General features: G+C 39.6%; 1 protein-coding gene across 1 annotated transcript in view; it reads left to right on the forward strand.

The window, feature by feature from the left end:
• Nucleotides 1–1,815: 1,815 nt before the first annotated feature.
• The window catches only part of ZNF385D (zinc finger protein 385D), a 478,212-nt gene continuing 459,871 nt past the window's right edge, over nt 1,816–20,156 (forward strand). Inside the window, exon 1 of the mRNA XM_038768528.1 lies at nt 1,816–1,931. The gene's annotated coding sequence lies outside the window, so the exon portion shown is untranslated. The remainder of the gene's footprint in view (nt 1,932–20,156) is intronic.

The raw sequence follows: 20,156 nt of genomic DNA on the forward strand, positions 1-20,156 counted from the left end.
AAGTATGTGTCATGTCGTTTGGACCCAGTCCCTGTCCCACATGGGGCTCACAATCTCAGTCCCCATTTTACAGATGAGGCAACCGAGGCCCAGAGAAGTAAGCGATTTGCCCAAGCGATTTGCACATGGCGCTCACAGTCTCAGTGCCCATTTTAGAGATGAGGTAAACGAGGCAAAGAGAAGTGTAGTGACTTGACCAAGGTTAAACAGCAGACAAATGTCAGAGTTAGGATTCGAACCCATGACCTTCTGACTCCCGGCCCGTGCTCTGTCCACAATGCCATGCTACTTCTGATTGACTCTGGTAGACTGTGACTCTTAAACTCTGTCTGCCAGCCAAAACAGTGAGGAACTTATAAACTTCATCTTTGGCCTTAAGGCTGTATAGCTCTTATTGCTTTTATTGTGTCCTTGTTGATTTGCCACACTCAATTGAATCTTGCTTTCTGTGTGTAGCCACCCCCAACTTCTCTCTCACTTTGGGTCAAGGAACACTGTTTTTCCTCCAGATCACTGCTCCACGCACAGTAAGCACTCAATAAACTGGGACTCAGAAGGACCTGGGTTCTAATCCCGGTTTCCCTCACTTGTATGCTCTGTGACTTTGGGCAAGTCACTTCACTTCTCTGGGCCTCAGTTGACTTATCTGTACAATGGGGATTAAGAATGTGAGCCTCATGTGGGACATGGATTGGGTCCAACCTGATTAGCTTGTATCTATGCCGGTGTTTAGTACGGTGCCTGGCACATAGTAAGCTCTTAACAAATACCATAGGAAAACACTTTTGAATAAATGAATGAATGCTTATCCTGATCCTCATTTAGGAATGTAATAAAATTCTAATTTTGTGTAAGTAGATGGGGTATATACCTGCTTGAAGAGATTAATACATCAAGATTAACTCCCTGAGAGGGAAAAGATGGTATTTGCTGACACTTCTTACTGTCAGCAACACCTGCAGCCATTTTGCTAAACAGAAGCAAAACTTGGAATTCTTTGGTATTCATGTTAAAATTTTTAAATAGGTTCAACCCTGCATTACATTATTATAAATGAAGATGTACATGTGGACTTGGCCTAAAATCTCTAAATTTCTTGCTTGAATTCAGGATCGTTGAAAACTTTACGTGACATAATTGTGGGTTGTTCACCTTAGTTTTTGTAGCATTAGTTATTCAGCAGTGTTCTGTTGCTTATGATACTGAGTATTATGTTTTATAGGAAGAAATAAGAGTATCCCATTTATTGCATTAGGTATGTGGCAAAGTTACATTGATCATCTCAATGGGAATTACATTGATTTTTTTGTGAGCTAGATATGAGATGATTTTATAATTGAATAAAAAATGCCTGAAAATCTAAGTGCTGTTGAGTTCAAATGGCAATGACACTTTCCTACTTTACTGACTTACAGATGTAAATAGCTATTACACCCTATTAACCGGACTTTGGAAAATTTCTGCTAGTTTTAGAGAGATTTAGCAAGATGTCCTAAATCTCTGTAAATAGCATGTCTATTGGAAGCAAATAGTGTACTTACTTGGATGAAAGTCAATGAATTGGACCTATTCATTCAATCATATTTATTGAGTGCTTACTGTGTGCAAAGAAGGAGTCACCAATCTTTTAAGCGGGGGAGGATGGGGATCAATCTTAGAAAGTGTGAAGGAAACCAGGAGCCCTTATTCACCTTAATTCATTCTTCTCTGTACCCCAGATTTCACATCAGCCCCAGATGGGCAAAGTGAGACTGAATTAATACCTGATGACATTGCAGAAAAGCAAGAAACAGAGAAGAAACCAACCAACTTTACTTTGTGCAGTGTGTGTAACATTCAGCTGAATTCTGCTGCTCAAGCTCAAATACACTACAATGGCAAATCACATCAGAAGAGATTAAAACAGCTCAGCGATGGTAATTTTAAGAATGGTAAGTATTCTAAAAATATCATTTCATGTGGTCTCTGTAAGTTTTTCTTATCTACAGAGATGGTGTTTTGATTCAGCATTTCATAATTTTTATTATTGGGGGCAAGAATGTTTTTCTTTTTGGTTTTAAAAGTTTTTACTTTCTTAAAGGAACTTATCAACATATTTTTTTCTGTCCTCAACATTGGAAGCTCATTAAGGCTTTCAGGCAGAAACTCCTCACCCTTGGCTTCAAGGCTGTCCATCACCCCGCCCCCTCCTACCTCACCTCCCTTCTCTCCTTCTACAGCCCAGCACGCACCCTCCACTCCTCTGCCGCTAATCTCCTCACCGTGCCTCGTTCTCGCCTGTCCCGCCGTTGACCCCTGGCCCACGTCATCCCCCTGGCCTGGAGTGCCCTCCCTCTGCCCATCCACTAAGCTAGCTCTCTTCCTCCCTTCAAGGCCCTACTGAGAGCTCACCTCCTCCAGGAGGCCTTCCTAGACTGAGCCCCCTCCTTCCTCTCCCCCTCCTTCCGCTCTCCATTCCTCCCGCCTTACCTCCTTCCCCTCCCCACAGCACCTGTATATATGTATATATGTTTGTATGTATTTATTACTCTATTTTATTTGTACATATTTATTCTATTTATTTTATTTTGTTAATATGTTTGGTTTTGTTCTCTGTCTCCCCCTTCTAGACTGTGAGCCCGCTGTTGGGTAGGGACCGTCTCTATATGTTGCCAACTTGTACTTCCCAAGCACTTAGTACAGTGCTGTGCACACAGTAAGTGCTCAATAAATATGATTGAATGAATGAATGAATTCAGTTCATTCAGTAGTATTTATTGAGTGCTTACTGTATGCAGAGCACTGTACTAAGTGCTTAGGAGAGCACATTGCGACAGTAAACAGTCATATTTCCTGCCCACAACAAGCTAAACTGACACCAAGGTGCATTGAACATGATGTTTTAGCAACTTTTTCCTTGATTATTTCTAGATGTTTTAGCACATCGTGTGATACTGGCTTAAGTAACAGTCATTGTTTGCCTTCTTGTGGTAACTGCTGATCAGGAAATATAGCAATTTTTAAAAACACTAATAGCTGCAGGATCTTGGATATTCAAACTGAACAAACATGCTTTTATGCTTATTTAAGTGAAGAGAAACCAAATTAATTCACAGCTTAATAGGGCAAGCATGCCCTTCTCCCTTGTATATGAATGAAACACAATCAAAAGCTATTTGGATATATGTAGAATAGGAATTAATGGCTTTATTTGATATAAAAATAAACTTCAAAATTTTGAAAATAATTGCACTGAAGGAGAAGAGAAGCAGAAAAGCAATGTCTAGAATGCACTAGTGACAGTGCCTTTCAAAGGAGCTAGTAATTTGATCCACTTTAGGATAGGGGCAGAATGAGCAGAGGGAGGGGAAAAAAGAGGGACAAGAATTCAGAGCAAAATGGTATAAAAGGAGACTGGGTAAAGGAACAGTGAATTGAAGCAAAGGGGAAATGGCAGGCACAGGGAAGAAGATATGTTCTAAAAATGGCCCAAGGCATATTGGGGAGACCTTGGGAAGGCCAGTGGCTGCTGCTTCTGTTCTTCCTTCCTTCTTTCCCTTGTCCTTTGTTCCTGGCTTCAGGATGCAACAACTGTATTGTACCACTCTGTTCCTGTGCCAAAAAGAAAAGTATGCATGAGGTCCAATGGAATTATCCCCAACCCCAAGCTCTAAAGAAGGGAAAAGAAGGCAGAAGTAGAGTTTCTGTCCAGTAAAGAGTGTGGCATTCCAGACATAATAGAGAGAATCAGGATTTATGTTATTGGCACTGATAGGGAAAGATGCCTCTTTTGTTCCTGTCTTTTTAATGACTTTTGTGTAATTCAGAATTGCATGAATATCTTGCATTGGGTTGGTACATCACGGTGAAATTAGTCCCAAAATTGAGCGCCGTTTTATTGATGAGCACTGCCAGTAAGTATTTAGCCCACAAAATTAACCATTCAGAAGTTATTGAAAGCTGCCAAGATTTAGATGTTCTCAAGGAACAACCTTTTAAGAAAAAACCATGGAAAAGGGAAAATCGTGGAATTCCAAAGTAAGTTACCAATCCTTATTTCTCTGACCTATTTTCCCCACAAGTACTAACATAGCTAACAGAAAAACTGTGTGGTCTTGGACCAGGCAGGGAGCAGATTTCTAGGAGCTTTCTTTCGACAAGTCAGAGATAGAAAAGTTGGTAGAAAGGCCCTTTAGATTCGTGCAGCCCCTTAAAAAGGCTTGGTTCCACTTCAAAGGTGAGTGTACATTCTTTCCCCGAAAGTGGAGGCAACTCCTTCTTGAGAGCCCCAATGACTGATGTAAAATATAGGCAATCAGCCCCTTTTTCATTTGAGAGATGTGTTTTTCTTTCCTCTCCTCCCTTCCCTTCAACTCCTGTACCATCCTCTTCTAATTGGATGGTTTGAAATCATACAGCTTTTTCCAAAGATTCGACAAAATACAGCACTGCCTAACATTGTGGCTTTGGCATCTCCAGGTTCTTAAACCTACCCGACTGCCTGGGGCTCCCTACAGCCTAACCTGCCTGCTCATTCTTTTAACAGTGTCCACTGGGCACTGAACTGAGCACTCAGTACAACATTCTGCCTTAGGAGGCACCCACTACAGCACCGTGCTTTGTCAACGAATTGGACAGGACGATTTAAATTTTCCTGGGGTGTCAAAATATGTGGGCTTGAACCTGACAGGCTCAATCACTCATCAGTATTTGAGTGATTACTGTATGAAGATCACTGTACTAAGTGCTTGGGAGAGTGCAGTACAACTGAGGTGGTAAACACAGTTCTTGCCCACGAGGTGATTACAGTCTAGAAGGAGAAGTAGAAATTCATAAGTAAATGAAGAATATAAACATAAATGCTGTGAGGCTGAGAGTGGGGTATATGTGAAGAATCTATTTTCCACTTACAGTGATCTTAGGATAAAAATAAAATAGGCAGCAAGCATATTTTCCACTTGCCAGTTGATAAAGCATTTCGTAACTATGATTGCTTTTGCTTCTTTGTAAATTATTGTAATTTTAATATACCTGATGCATGGTTGAGAAATGTTGTGATATATATGTTGAAGATCTCAAAGGAATATGATTCAATAACACAGGTGAAAGGAATTTCTATTATGTCTGAGCTACTCTTGAATTCACAAACACATTGAAAATCTTCCATGAAGGGCAGTTAGATTAGAAAGCTGTTTTTCCCTTAGGTTAATACATCCCACTGATTAATTTTAATAGTGAAACAGGTGTTTACTTGAAAGGAGTCTTGATGGCTGGAAAGGCTGCTAATCAGAATCCTCAATTAGATTTTAATAAGCCACATTCTTTACTGAATTACTTGTGAAGACATGAAAAGTAATTTCTGGTCTTTTCTTTAATCATGATTTTTTTCCATGGCATGACTGTCGCTCACAACTCAGAGTAGTTACTGCTACATTGAGTAATTTAGCAGTATTCATATTCCTATCATTATTATCAAAAATATGGGGTAAACCTGATGAAAGGCATATTAATTTTTGCAGTGATTAGAAGCAATTTCATCAGCCACAACTATAACTGTTTCCAAAATCAAATGTCAGAACAAAATTACCATCATTGAGCTCCTTAAATACAGTCATCTCAGGAGCAGTTTGGCAGTTTTCACCAAAACATCACTTTGATGGGTGGGACATTTGAGAAAAGTAAACCGTCATGGGATTCCACAATCTCCTTTGACCTCCCAGGAGGCCGAGGGCCATCTCGGATGACCCCTTGAGTTCTCTCCCATCTTTGTGGTATTTTAATTCTTTAGTTCTGGAAACATCCTCTTAGAGTTTACCAAATGAAATATTGGTCAGGACATATCATCATCAATCGTATTTATTGAGCGCTTACTATGTGCAGAGCACTGTACTAAGCACTTGAATAATATAACAATATAATATAATAATATTATATATATTATATATTATATTATAATATTATATATTATAATATTATATATAATGTAATATAACATAATCTCTAGAGGGAGCTGTAAATTTTTCATGGACCTAAGATGGTTTTTAATGCAGTAGAAATTGATAATGTATCTCTACGAGAGCAAAATGTTACTTCATTGGACATGGCTACAAATTAATTTTGTCTAACATTCCAATATTCAGTATGCTTTAGGCATTCCATTATTAAGCAGTGTTCACATTTTTTACTCAAGCGAAAGTAATATCCACATTAGGGAAATTTTTAAGCTAAAGCCTCATTTTCATGGACAAATATTTATGGAAGGAAGTACTTATTTATGCCCAAACCCTAATCCAAATATTTGTTTCAGTTGCAAATGTTTGCTTTGCTAGCATATATTTGCTTTGGGGTAAGAAAAATATGATTCCATAGATATGTTAATTTTATCCAGGCATTTTTTTAGTGATGAAATTCCTTGAGAATAAATGGTACGTAAATTTGATACTTCCTTTCATGAGAATTATTTCTAGTCTGCTCAGCTGCCAAGATTGGTGAGTCGACCTCATTGCTTTATAGTGTTGATTCTCAGTGAAATGGCTGTTTGCTACTGTCATAAGAAAATACTGTTTCCTAGCAGAATATGACCTCAGGGGTGTAGATGTTCTCACGAGGTGATGTGGTTTTCTGAAGCGAATGCACCATGTCAAGATTTAGGGGGAAAAACTCATGATTGGGATGATTACTTATTCAATTTTCCTTGAAGAATTACACAGCAGGAGTCTGTGCTCCCAGTTAAGGGGCGCAGAGTCTATTCCTGGCAGTTAATTGTCCCAGAGATGAACTGAACCGCTAACAAACCCATCTCCCTTCACAAGTACAGGGATTTTGGAAACTTATTTCGACATGAGTTAATATTTTACAACAAAAAAATTAATGGATTATAGAATAGAGGAAAGAATCATCTATATTTCAGTGACATACAAAACTAATTAAAACTATTTCTCTACAATCCCAATTCACAAATCAGGTGGTTTTCTCAAATACTTAAAAAAAATCAGAGCCTAGTTCCTGAAATTAAAAATTATTAGATGATCAAAGATGTGTTGCTTCAAGGAAAACATGTTCATTAAGTGATATTGATTGATTCGGCCAGAAAGTGAATAATGCTGATCAGTGGACACATCTCCATTTGTAGTATGTGAAGCTGCTTGAATTTGGGAGAACAAAATATGTTCCTAATAATTTTAAAAGTTATTGAATGAATTTGAAACTAGACTACCCTAACTCTATCAGCATCTTTGAGTCTCGATTTCAAACCTGGGTCAATATAGAGAAGCCAATCTTACATCAATGGCTTTGATTTAAGATCTTACAGGCCTTTATTTATGTGACTCAGAGAAGTCCCTTATTCCATCTGATAGTTGGTGAAAGATCTGTTACCAGACATTTGTAGTGATCAGTGATTATTTATTATTAAAATGGGTAATGTTTAGCATAAAACCTAAGTTACTCAAGCAGATTTTACTGTGTAATAAAAGACTGTGAAATTTGCGGTAGTTATAAAAATAACATTATGTTGAGTGCTGGGTTTACGCTACATCATGGCATTGTGTTTTTTTCATAGGTTTAATTTTAAAAGCAAGAAATTGAATTAAATCTTCAGTGGGATTCTTTTTTTCTAGTGTCTAACTTTTTTTTCACTTTCATCATTTGTCTCTGACACTGTGAGGTATTTTGGGATAGATCAATAATCCTAGATTTTTCTTTACACTTTTTATATATTGCTATTTTAAAATATTTAGATGTTTCTATTGTTGACAGTGTATTACTAACGGCTATTAAGCTATGTTTGCCATTTGGTGTGCTAGGGAAGTGACAGGCCTATCACCTCTGATAAATTTTGCTTATTTACAATTTTTAAATTATCATTACATCTGATATTTTCCTTCCTTTAGAATAATTTTTCTGTCGAATGATTAACTTTTCCAGAGGCTTTTCAATATTTTATAGCAAATAAAGTAGAATACATTATGCTCCAATTTTTTAATATACATATTCTTACCTATAATACTACTTTTAATAATAATAATGGCATTTATTAAGCTCTTACTATGTGCAAAGCTGTTCTAAGTGCTGGGGCGGTTACAAGGTGATCAGGTTGTCCCTCCAGGGGCTTACACTCTTTATCCCCATTTTATAGATGAGGTAACTGAGGCACAGAGAAGTTAAGTGACTTTCACAAAGTCACACAGCTGACAAGTGGCAGAGCCAGGATTTACACCCATGACCTCTGACTCCAAAGCCCGTGCTCTTTCCATTGAGCCATGCTGCTTCTCTATGTCTGTGTCTTTAGTCTCTGATGCTTCTCTAAAGTCTTTAGTCTTTAGGTCTCTGACCTATTTCTTGCTTTTTTGCCTCACATTCAGTATGTGAATGGATTTTTTGCTTGCTGGACTTATTCCTTTACCTATAAAATTAGAAGCTAATTTAAACAAAATTTTTTGATTTTATGTATTTACTTTAGTGGCACCTCATTGCTACACAAAAAATGGGCTCTCTTTCCTCTGTTGCATTTCCTGTGCACCCATCTGGTGCTGTTATAATTTTTCCTCTGTATCTTTTTAAAATCTTTCTTCAATTAGTTCCCCATTTCTAATCATTGTATCCCAAGAAGATTTGTCTTCACCTTCTGGCTTTCAACTATCAATCAGAATTATTTATTTTATTTACTTTTTTAATAGTATTTGTTAAGCATTTACTATGTGCCAGGCACCATGGTAAGCACTGGGATAGATGCAAGTTACTCAGGTTGGAGATAGTCCATGTCCCATGTGGGGCTCACAGTCCCATTTTACAGATGAGGTAACTGAGGCGCAGATAAGTAAACGTGACTTGCCCAAGGACATAAAGCAGGCAAGTGGCGGAGTCAGGATTAGGGCAAGTCCTTCTGACTTCCGGTGCCATGCTCTATCCATTAAGCCTTGCTGTTTCTCTATGTGGCCTAGTGCAAAGTGGAAGAGGAAGTGAAATCAGTGGGTAGATTCAATCGTATTTATTGAGTGCTTCCTGTGTGCAGAGCACTGTACTAAGCACATGGAAAGTACAATTCAGCAACAGAGACAATCCCTACCCAACAAAGGGCTCACACTGTAGTATATCCAACGCAGTCATAGTGTTTAGGCAGGAATGGGTCAATGGGGACTGACTGACAACTGGAGGGCATAGTAGTTTTATGGAATGTTTGTTTCATTACAGGGGAGATAAGGGTCTCAAAAGCCCGCAACCTTGGTGTCATCCTCGACTCCGCTCTCTCATTCACCCCTCACATCCAAGCTGTCACCAAAACCTGCCGGTCTCAGCTCCGCAACATTACCAAGATCTGCCCTTTCCTCTCCATCCAAACTGCTACCCTGCTTGTTCAAGCTCTCGTTCTATCCCATCTGGACTACTGTATCAGCCTTCTCTCTGATCTCCCATCCTCATGACTCTCCCCACTTCAATCCATACTTCATTCTGCTGCCCGGATTGTCTTTGTCCAGAAACGCTCTGGGCATGTTACTCCCCTCCTCAAAAGTCTCCAGTGGCTACCAGTCAATCTGCGCATAAGGCAGAAACTCCTCACCCTGGGCTTCAAGGCTGTCCATCACCTTTCCCCCTCCTACCTCACCTTCCTTCTCTCCTTCTACAGCCCAGCCCGCACCTTCCGCTCCTCTGCTGCTAATCTCCTCACTGTCCCTCGTTCTTGCCTGTCCCGCCGTTGACCCCCAGCCCACATCATCCCCCTGGCCTGGAATGCCCTCCCTCTGCCCATCCGCCAAGCTAGCTCTCTTCCTCCCTTCAAAATCCTACTGATAGTTCACCTCCTCCAGGAGGCCTTCCCAGACTGAGCCGCCTCCTTCCTCTCCCCCTCGTCCCCTTCTCCATCCCCCCATCTTACCTCCTTCCCTTCCCCACAGCACCTGTATATATGTATATATGTTTGTACATATTTATTACTCTATTTAATTATTTAACTTGTACATATCTATTCTATTTATTTTATTTTGTTAATATGTTTGGTTTTGTTCTCTGTCTTCCCCTTCTAGAGTGTGAACCCACTGTTGGGTAGGGACTGTCTCTATACGTTGCCAACTTGTACTTCCCAAGCGCTTAGTACAGTGCTCTGCACACAGTAAGTGCTCAATAAATACGATTGATTGATTGATTGGTTGATTGAGATGGGCGTAATTGCAGGCAGTGGAGGCCTGAGGAGATTGAGTAGCTGAAGGAGAGGTAGTGAGAGAGAGGACAAAGTGGATATGTTTATTTTTTAAGTTGAGAGGGGATGGTGTTGAAAGCACCGACTGAAGTATAGTTTGTTTAGGCAAATAGGAGATCTCTGGTTGCCATGCAACTGGGCAGAAGGGTAATATAAAAACAGAAGCATGAGGACATTGATTGAGGTGGCCATTGGGGAAGTTCATGTCTGTCTTCCATATTTTCAACAAAATTGGAGAGTGCCTGGAGGTTTTGAGTAGAGAGATAAGTTGTGGAATATTGCTGGTGGGGTCTAATGGATGAGCAAATTATTTAGGTATGACTTGCCAATTCGTGCAATTGAAGACTATTACTCTTAAATTATTGTACTATTCTCTTTCTGTTACCCAATTCCTTCCATAATACCTGTGAATACTGAGAATAATTCCTATTGAACACACAATTTTTAATTCTCGTATTCACAATAAAATATAGTATCCGCCCTCCAGATAAGGGATTATTGTACTACGGAATTTAACAATGGCAGTCCTGTCTCAAGATAGAGGTAATACTAAAATACAGTCCTGAGCAGAAACCACGGGAGTTCCATTTTACATTCAGAACATCTTTGGTTCAATCTTTTATGAGCTGCAAAAGCAAACCCAAAAACCTCAAGAGGAAGAAAAGGTAGTTTAATCAAGTCAAAGAATCATCAGTAGATCCACCAACTACATAATTACCACCTCCTGTTGCCCAGATAAATTGAAGAGCCTAATGCTATACAAACTTACTCATTTTTTTAGACCTAAAATTAAAATTCAGAACTTTGTCATAAATATCTTCATAATACTTTTATAGAATTCCATAAAACAGGAATTGAAATCAGAGAAGTAATTTATCTACTTAACCAAGTCTTAGAAATAATTCATTCTATCAAAGACAGTGGTTTTAGAGAAAATTATTTTTCTGTAATTTAGACTTGACTTGTACAGCATAATATTTTCTTGGTGATTTTTGTGGTTTCTTTAATAGTTTTTTTTATTGGAAAAATATAATATCCAAAGTGTTGAAAGACAAATGCTAAAATTTTAAATATGGAATGGCAATTCATCCCAAGGTTAAAAGACTAATATAAACAGTCATGGAAAGAGTTAAGGTTATCAAAACATGGATAAACTGGTGTCGGGTATAGATCATTTTATGTTCATTGAAGAAATGTGTGGTCACATTCACAGACACTGTGTTTTATAGATACTCAGACATGGGAATTAAATATACTTGCCACCTAATTGCAAGCCACATGGATTTTGTGACCACACTGGATCACTCAGTTGTATTTGCACGCTTACTACCAAGTGCTTGGGAGAATACAGTACAGCAGAATTAGCAAAATGCACTCTGCCCATAATGAGCTTACAGTCTAGAGGGGGAGACAATCATTAATATGAATAAATAAAGAGTCTGTAGTATATAATTTAAAGATATGTACATAAGTGGTGTGAGGTTGGGAGTGGGGTGATTGTCAGATGTCCAAAGGTCACAGATAGAAGTGCGTAGATGACGCAGAAGGGAGAGTGACCTGGGGAAAAAAGGGCTTATTCAGGGAGGAGTTCTTAGAGGAAATGTAATTTTAGTAATGCTTTTAAAGGTGGAGAGAGGGTGGTTTGGTGTATATGGTGGGGGAGGTAGTTCCAGGCAAGGGGGAGGGGTGATGGGAGCACCGCGATCGGAACACCAAAACTAAGCTGGTGCTAGAGGAGTGGAATGTGTCAACTGGGTTGAAGTAGGAGATTAGTAAAGTGAAGTAGGATGGGGAGATTTGATTGAGTGCTTTGAAGTCAGTGGTAAGGAGTTTCTTTTTAATGTGGTGGTGGATGGCCAGCCATTGGAGATTCTTAAGGAGTGGGGAGACATGAACTGAATGCTTTTGTGGATAAATGATTCATGCAGCAGGATAATTCATTCATTATGTCAGTTGTATTTATTGAGTGTTTACCGTGTGCAGAGCACTGTACTAAGCATTTGGGAAAGTACTATACAACAATAAATAGACACATTCCCTGCTCACAGTGAGCTTACAATGAAGAGGGCGAGCTTGCAGTCTAGAGAGATAATTGATAACGAGTAGGTAGAATAGACCATGTGGTCTCACTGCACCAGGCCTTTTCCAGTGACTTGATTAGAACCTGGTGCTTGTGCGGAAGAGGACCAGAGGTAGGATTTTGTAAACCTGTGTTAGGTTTGCTATAGGGCAGTTTTGTCTGCGGTGTGATGGCACAGAGTATCAATGAGATGGCCAAGATCCATTTTGATGAGTTCAGTCTGTTTCTTCCCCCCCCGCCAACCCCCGCCACTATCCTGCCCCCGGCCCCACTCTCCTGCCAGCCTAAGTATTGAGGAAGTCAGACTAGATAAATTGAGAAGTGACGAAGGCAGATAGTTGGGCAAGAAGGAAATTGAGAAGGTACGGACATTAAATGGTAGTTTTGAGTTTGAGGTAGGCAGTGTTTAGGACATCTTCTCCATTTAGGTTACATTGTATTATATGCATCAGCAGCATTTATCGAGCATTTACTATGTGCAGAACACTGCACTAAATGCTTGGGAGAGTACAGTAGCGTGGCTCAGTGGAAAGAGCCCGGGTTTGGGAGCCAGAGGTCAAGGGTTCGAATCCCGGCTCCGCCACTTGTCAGCTGTGTGACCTTGGGTAAGTCACTTAACTTCTCTGAGCCTCAGTTCCCTCATCTATAAAATGGGGATTAAGACTGTGAGCCCCACGTGGGACAACCTGATCATCTTGTATCCCCCCCAGCGCTTAGAACAGTGCTTTGCACATAGTAAGCGCTTAACAAATGCCATCATTATTATTATTATTATTACAGTGCAATAGAGTTGGCAGACACGTTCCCTGGCCTCAATCAGCTGATACTGCAGATACTTAGGATGCCCCTGAACATGAATGCTACCTGATTAGCAATTGATGGACAAGTATGCCCTACTTCATGCTTGTGTAGGACTCTTGTTGGAGTTCGGGAAAGGACGATCCCACCTATAGGAGGGCTTGTGTTTTATTTGTTTATCCTCTACTACTGTGGGTTTGCACTGCTGTCTGCACTGTCTCCCCTGGTCCCCCTGTGATAAGCAGCAGGGACTACAAGTTGGATGATTGGGGTCTAGGGTGCAGTCTGTGCACTCTGCATCTGGCATTGCTCCTGAAGACCCTCGCACATTATGGACAAAGAGAAGCGTGTGATGTCACATGAATAATGTCAGCGTAACATAAGGCTGCCACATCACCATTTCTCGGTTTAGAAAGCACCACTGAGACCAGGAATGTTTCACTTCCGACTTGATCCAGAGCTGTTGCATTCTTTTCCCGGTGACCGTGTTTGCCACTTCCGAGTTACTGAATTCAGCAATAAGATCTGTAGCGGAGAGAGGCTGGGTGTTTAAAATTAAAATCCTGAACGTATATGGGTCGGGTGTGGGATCCTTATTGGTTGGGGTGGATGTTTAAAGGGAGATTTTCTGTCATAAACTGTTGACCCTGGGTAAGAAATTAAACAAGAAAACAAAAAACAAAACAAAAAAAATCCCTTTGACAGTATCCTTAAACTTGCCTTACTATCTCAATCTAGTTTCAGTTTTCAGGATTACTTGCTTAGAACTTATTGCTCAATGTTGTTTCTAGAGTCAGTATGACATTCTGCTCTATTCTGCCAGGGTTACTGCTAATATGGGCAAGATTATGTTAAAACCTGATTTTTGATGGAATTGCAAAAGTGACAGAAATGTTGTGATATACTGTAGTTTCTGAAGAAATAATTCAATGAAATGTTGCTGCATTTTGTAAGCCTCAGTTTACTGAGTTTTCTTGTCTTCATTGACAATATCTTCTTTGGAACTTGTGATGCATGCACAGCACTTTAAATGGCACCTGCGCTTAAAGTGTAAGCCCTTGTGGGAAGGGAAGGTACCACTTTATTCAAATCTACTTATACACCTAGTATGGTACACTGCACTAACTGAAAGCTCAATAAATACTACCACTATTACTCCTATTCTCTGGGAAGGGTTGACCGAATTCAAAGGCATGGTCTGTTCTCTCAAGGAGATTACAATCTTGCCTGTAGATTTTTAATCAAATAATTGTTTCAAAACTCACTAGGTTTTTTTTCCTCACTAACTTAAGTGCTTCAAGCGTTACACCTGGAATTCCTATGCACATATAAGCATACGCCTATCTCTCAGAGATGTTGCTCTCAATGCTGAGAACCGATCCAGGAATTGATGCATTGATTGAAACTCCCTTCCCGCAGTGCATACATAAATGTAGTTCTTTACTTGCACTGGTGAGTTTGCCCCATAGAAGACAGGTCTCTGTTTTTGAGCTAGCCCTTTGGTGTCCATATCTTCATAAACTCTGATTCACAGTGGAGCTGGTTCTGCTGATTGCTGCCTCCAATTAGCTCTTTCTGCTGCAGTGGTCTCCACTGCTTTGTCACCGAGTTTGAAGTTGTGCTGTACTCTGTTTTTGAATTGTTCTACTTTCCTAGCTTCCATTTGTTCAGTAGTATTTTTGAGCATCTACTGTGTCCTGAGCAATGTAGTAGATATGTTGGAGCGCAAAAAACCTGCCCCCTTTCCTATATATTCAATTAGCTTAGTTGTAAATATATTTGTATGCCTCTTCAGTAGAGTGAAGCTCCTCGTGGGCAGGGAAAACATCACTCCTTTGTTTTATACTTCCAAAGCATGTCATGCAATGCATTACACTAAATGGTTACTCCAAAAACACTACTGTTTGAGGAAGGCAGGCAGACACATTGTATACATATGCTCATGATATCCCAAAGGAATTCCTGGTCATTTTGATTCAGGTTTCTACTTTCTTATCTATCACTGGCTATTTAATAACATAATTGTACGGGGGGCTTAGCTCTGTAATTTTATTGAAAGCTCTTAAAAAGGCCCGGGATCATGACGTCTTCTTCCTTTGTAACTTCCCAAGTTCAGGATTTTGCACTGAAAGAGGAAGCTCAGTAAACACTTCACACAGTATTTGACCACTGACTTTTTTTCTTTAACAAGTTCATTTTTGATTCCAGTTTACTTCTGACACTAACAGTTATTTTAAAGTTCCTGCTCTTTAAAGATTAATCTCATTCTGATTTTTTGCCACAGTATAGTTCAGAGTTTCCATTAAAATCAGTTTCCTAATTTTTATCTATTCAGCACATACATCATAACAGGGGTTTTCAATTTTCTCAAAACTACCTGATTAATCTCTTTTCTCATTCCTCATATAATGGTGTTCCTGTTAAATTAAATATTGAATAGAAACCTCTTACATATTTCCTCTGAATAAATGTATTCTTTAGGTTTAGAAGGTTTTTTTTGTCCTTTTGTTCTGTTTTTCTTCCACTGAGCTGTAGATTGGGGAGGTTTGATCGAAATCACTGTAGTGTTTGGAAGATATAATCTTTAAATTGTTTTTATCTGCACAAAGTGAGAGAAAATGAAAAATAGGTGGGAAGAAAAATAGATGTAAATAGTTTGAATTTAACAAACTGTTTAGATTTTATAATGAAGTTTGGGGAATTGTAGTTTTTTACAGAATAGATTGCTAAAGTGAAGGAATAACAATTTTGTGAAAGGTCATTCAAGAAATGCATGGATATGATGAGTCAAAATACATATTCAAAAAAGCACAACTTAATTTAAAAATAATTTAAACTATTTCTGTGAAGAAATCTTTACAGGATCGAGCAATTTTGTTATTTAAATTATCCATTGAATAGGTACCATGCTTTTCTTGTATACAAGAAGAGTTTTAAGGGAATATAGATTTGAAGTAAATGGACAATTCGTGCGTATGTGTGTGGTGGGGGGGCAGTAGTATGCTTGACGCTGCTGTGGAAAGAGAGAGAGGAGTCAAGGATGATGTCAAAGTTATGAGCTTGAGAAACCAATAAATATCTATATTATCAATGTGCCCAGCGTACATAAAAATGCACTGAGTACATTTTGATCACGTATAATTAATAAATTTTTTTCATGTAATTAAAAAATGGGACACATTGTCTACCCAGCAGCCACCCCTAGCCTGTATTTATACTCATTTCAACCACTTGTTTCTGTGTATATTCAGTTATTTCTTCTCATGTCCCCCTCTAGCTATGAGCTCATTGTGGAATGTGTCTGTTGTACTCTCCCAAGCAGTTAGTACAGTGTTTTGCACTGTACTCAATAAAGTATTCAAGTACTCAATAAATACAAATGAATGAATTAATGAATGAATGATTCATTCTGACATACTTGGACTACTATTTATTTTGGCCTTAGCCTTCCTCCTGTTCCTCCACATTGGTAAATTATTTTTTGTCTGTCTCTTGTATTGAATTCCAGGCTCCCTGTAGGCAGGGAACAAGTATATTGTTTCTGGTCTAGTCTGCCGACTACTTAGAACCATACTCTTCAGCAGTAGGAGCTCAGTAATTACAATTGATTTACTGGTGTTCCAATATCTAACTTGTTATGAGTTTCCATTGGCAGAAGCATAGAAATATCTTTACCGCATTATATATTGATGCTTATTTCCTTTTAAAGGTTGTTTTCAAGAAAGTTACATTAGGTCTTTTTAGTCTCTTCAAGTTTTTATCCTATTCCAGATTGCTCAGGGCTATTTATTTTGGTTACCTTTATGCCCAACTCATATTTCCATCCAACAATGACTCTTTGTTTTGAGCTGTTTCATTTCATGGATTCTTGATTTGCTGACCCTAAAGCTTTGAAATGACTTTGTTTTCAAAATAACTAAACCTCTAATTGATGTTGGTGGTATTGAATGTTGACTATGTGCATAGGACTGTACTAAGTAGTTGGGAGAGTACAATACAACAGAATTAGCAGACACATTCTCTGCCCATAACGAGCCTACAGTCTAGAGAGCTATAGTCAGTGTATAGTACTCTTTTCACTTCTTCCCCTTGTCAGTTAATCAAAGGTATTTATTCAGTGGTGTTATTGGTATCGTCATCCCCTGTCTTTAGATCTTTCATAGCTTTTCCTCCTATAAGGGTCTCTTTCCCTAGAATGTAGTCCATCATACTTGTCTGGCCATAGTGGTAGTCTGTTTTCAGCTGAAATGCGGTATTTTCTAAGGTGTTGTTTTACTCTATCATAAAAAGGACTCCTCTGGCCTGTTTCTGTTTCCCAGTTTCACATACTGACTTTCTCCTACTGTGTTCAATCTAGCAAAACTCTGTTGAGGTGGAGCATAGCTTCAGCGTTAGAAACTGACTTCATTCTGTGACATCATTGGTTGTGATCCTGTCTGCCCATCTGTTGTTGAGATATATACAAGTACTGCTCCCTGTGCCGTTTGTGTATCAGGTGGGCTGCAGAGATCATGTGCATTGAACCACGCTGTGATCCAAAGCCACATTTTGATTCTGGGAGTGTGTTTACACTGCTAGTCTTCAGTTGCAGGTCTAGGAAAGCTGTGAGTAGGATCTCACTAGGAATGGAGAGGAAAGTAATGACTTGGTAATCGCCACAATCAGATTTTTCTCTCTTTTCTTGAAGCTGGGAATGAAGGACTTTCACCGGTTGTTAAAACCCAGGTTCTGGGATCGAACTTTCACCGTCTGTATAAGCTGGGGTTAAACAGACCAGCTATGCTTAGCCATTTAGAATATAGATTTATTTAGCCACAAAAGGACAGGATCATGAATATTCAACACACTGGCTCTTTAAGGCCGCTGGTAAGTCATCTTGTCTGCCAGGAAAACAGTCATTACAACAAGGTTCAGTGGCCGGGCTCACCTAGTTATCTAGTATGCTAGCATTCAAAGTGAAAGTCATGACAACCAGGCCCAAGCCACCCGTCTTACCTAGGTCCAACTGTGCTAATCGCAGAAGCAAATTAAACATTGAGAACCAGGTGCTTAGGGGACATACCTGTAGTTCAGTTATGTCTGCTTCAGCATGAAGAGGGACAGCGAACTCTATCCTAGGTCAACAGCAGGGAATGCTCACATTCGTTTTGGTTTCTTCCTGGTTATTCTGGTACAGGCCGTCACAAAACGGGCATCCCACACTCTGGGTAGGGGTGAGTACAGATGTCCTGCTACCAAGAGTGTCCCCCGGGTGCTGAATTTTATAGGGTATCTGGCCCAGCTAGGTTCTCCACTTGGGTGTTGTCCTGGGGAGGCACCTTCTTGGCTAATCAGGGCAGGCATGGTTGAATACCACCCTTCTGGTGCCCCTTTCCCTCATTATCAGGAATACCAGCTGAGGGTTGCGTCCTTGCTGTGCTGACAGTGCCTATGGCAACACATCACTTTTCATGTTCTGGGGACCTTGCGTTTGCTTTCAGCAGTACACCTCCTTCCCCTCACAACACACACATACGTTTTTGGACCCTCCACTCACTATCAGCAATTCCAGTCAAGGGTTGTTCCATCCATTTGCAGACTGCACCAGTGATCATGATGTGCTCTCCGCAGGACGAATGGCAACTTGACCGACAAAATGGAAATGGTCCGGTCAAGAGTGGCCCTTCACAAAGTGGCATCTTTGAACTCCTCAGTTTTCCTTAAGAGGAAGAACTTGTGTAAGTGTTTAATCAGGGTGGCCCCTTCACTGCATGTAGATTTTATAAGGAATGCCCACAGGTACCATTTTTCATTGCTCTGACTGTAGTGATGACTTCCTCAATAGTTGGGACAACTGCCATATATCTCTGCTTGTTGGAAAGTTTTCTGTGTTTCACAAAGCCTCATTTTCAATTGTAGAGAATGTGGTGAGGTTATTGAAAGGTTGCCCTCTTATCAGGTTCCCTCCCTGTCTTTGATGAGGCTAGAGCTTTGTTCACTCTTCAGAGGTTCCGTAATATCGTTCAGGATACTTATTGAGCACCTACTCAGTAAAGGGGCATGGAATGAGCAGAGAGGGCTCGAGGTGGAAAGAATTTCCAGGAAATGGCAGTGAAAAGGTGTGCTTGAAGGGAATGTATAGTATGGAGGGAGTGAAAGGGATAAGTAGAAAAGGTGGCATTGGAAGCAAGATTTGGGTCACAAGGGAGAGAAATGGTGGTAGGGAGGGTCAGTGTGGGATGATGGTGTGAAACATGGATCTTGAGTTAGGAGGTCTTTTCTGTGGTGGAGAGTTGTTATGAACGGTGAGGGGATTTGTGTAGGATGGCAGATTGGGAGATAATGATCAGGGAGTGATTTACATGTTGTGATACAAGCATTGGTAAGTCTCACTCTTGCTGTTGTCATGAAGTATTTTCTGGTACCGTTGATGGAGTCCTCCTTTTTTGCTGCAAGTAGACATTTCAAAAATGAGTCACTTGCATTGAACCAGTCTTGGTTACTTCATCTGGTAATGTTTTGCTAGGTGTCTGGAAGACAGAAACATGAAGAAATGTCCTTTGCTCTTTATATTTGGTTTCCTTTTTTCAAAAGGACTGTTGTAATGTTGCTGCACAGTTTTTCATGTATGTCTTTGTTCTCCAGGAGCCTAACTTTTAACTGTCCTAGCATTTTGAAGACCATTTTTTGATACATTAGTTCTATAGCCATTGCGAGCATGGAGCATATTAGACTGACATGAAACATACTGAACAATATTTGATCTACTTTACATACATATCTAACTTTTCTAATTTACTCTTTTCTTATATGGGAATAGAGTGAACTTAAATCTTGCTGTGCAGTAAATTCTATATTTTTATATACTTCTTACAGAACAGTATCCCCTGACAACATTCATGCTTTATCAATCAATCGTATTTATTGAGCACTTACTGTGTGCAGAGCACTGTACTAAGTGCTTGGGAAGTACAAGTTGGCAACATGTAGAGACAGTCCCTACCCAACAGTGGGCTCACAATCTAGAAGGGGGAGACAGAGAACAAAACCGAACATATTAACAAAATAAAATAAATAGAATAGATATGTACAAGTAAAATAAATAAATAAATAGAGTAATAAATA

This window comes from Tachyglossus aculeatus, chromosome 2 (genome assembly GCF_015852505.1).
Source record: "Tachyglossus aculeatus isolate mTacAcu1 chromosome 2, mTacAcu1.pri, whole genome shotgun sequence".
NCBI classification, from domain to species: domain Eukaryota; kingdom Metazoa; phylum Chordata; class Mammalia; order Monotremata; family Tachyglossidae; genus Tachyglossus; species Tachyglossus aculeatus.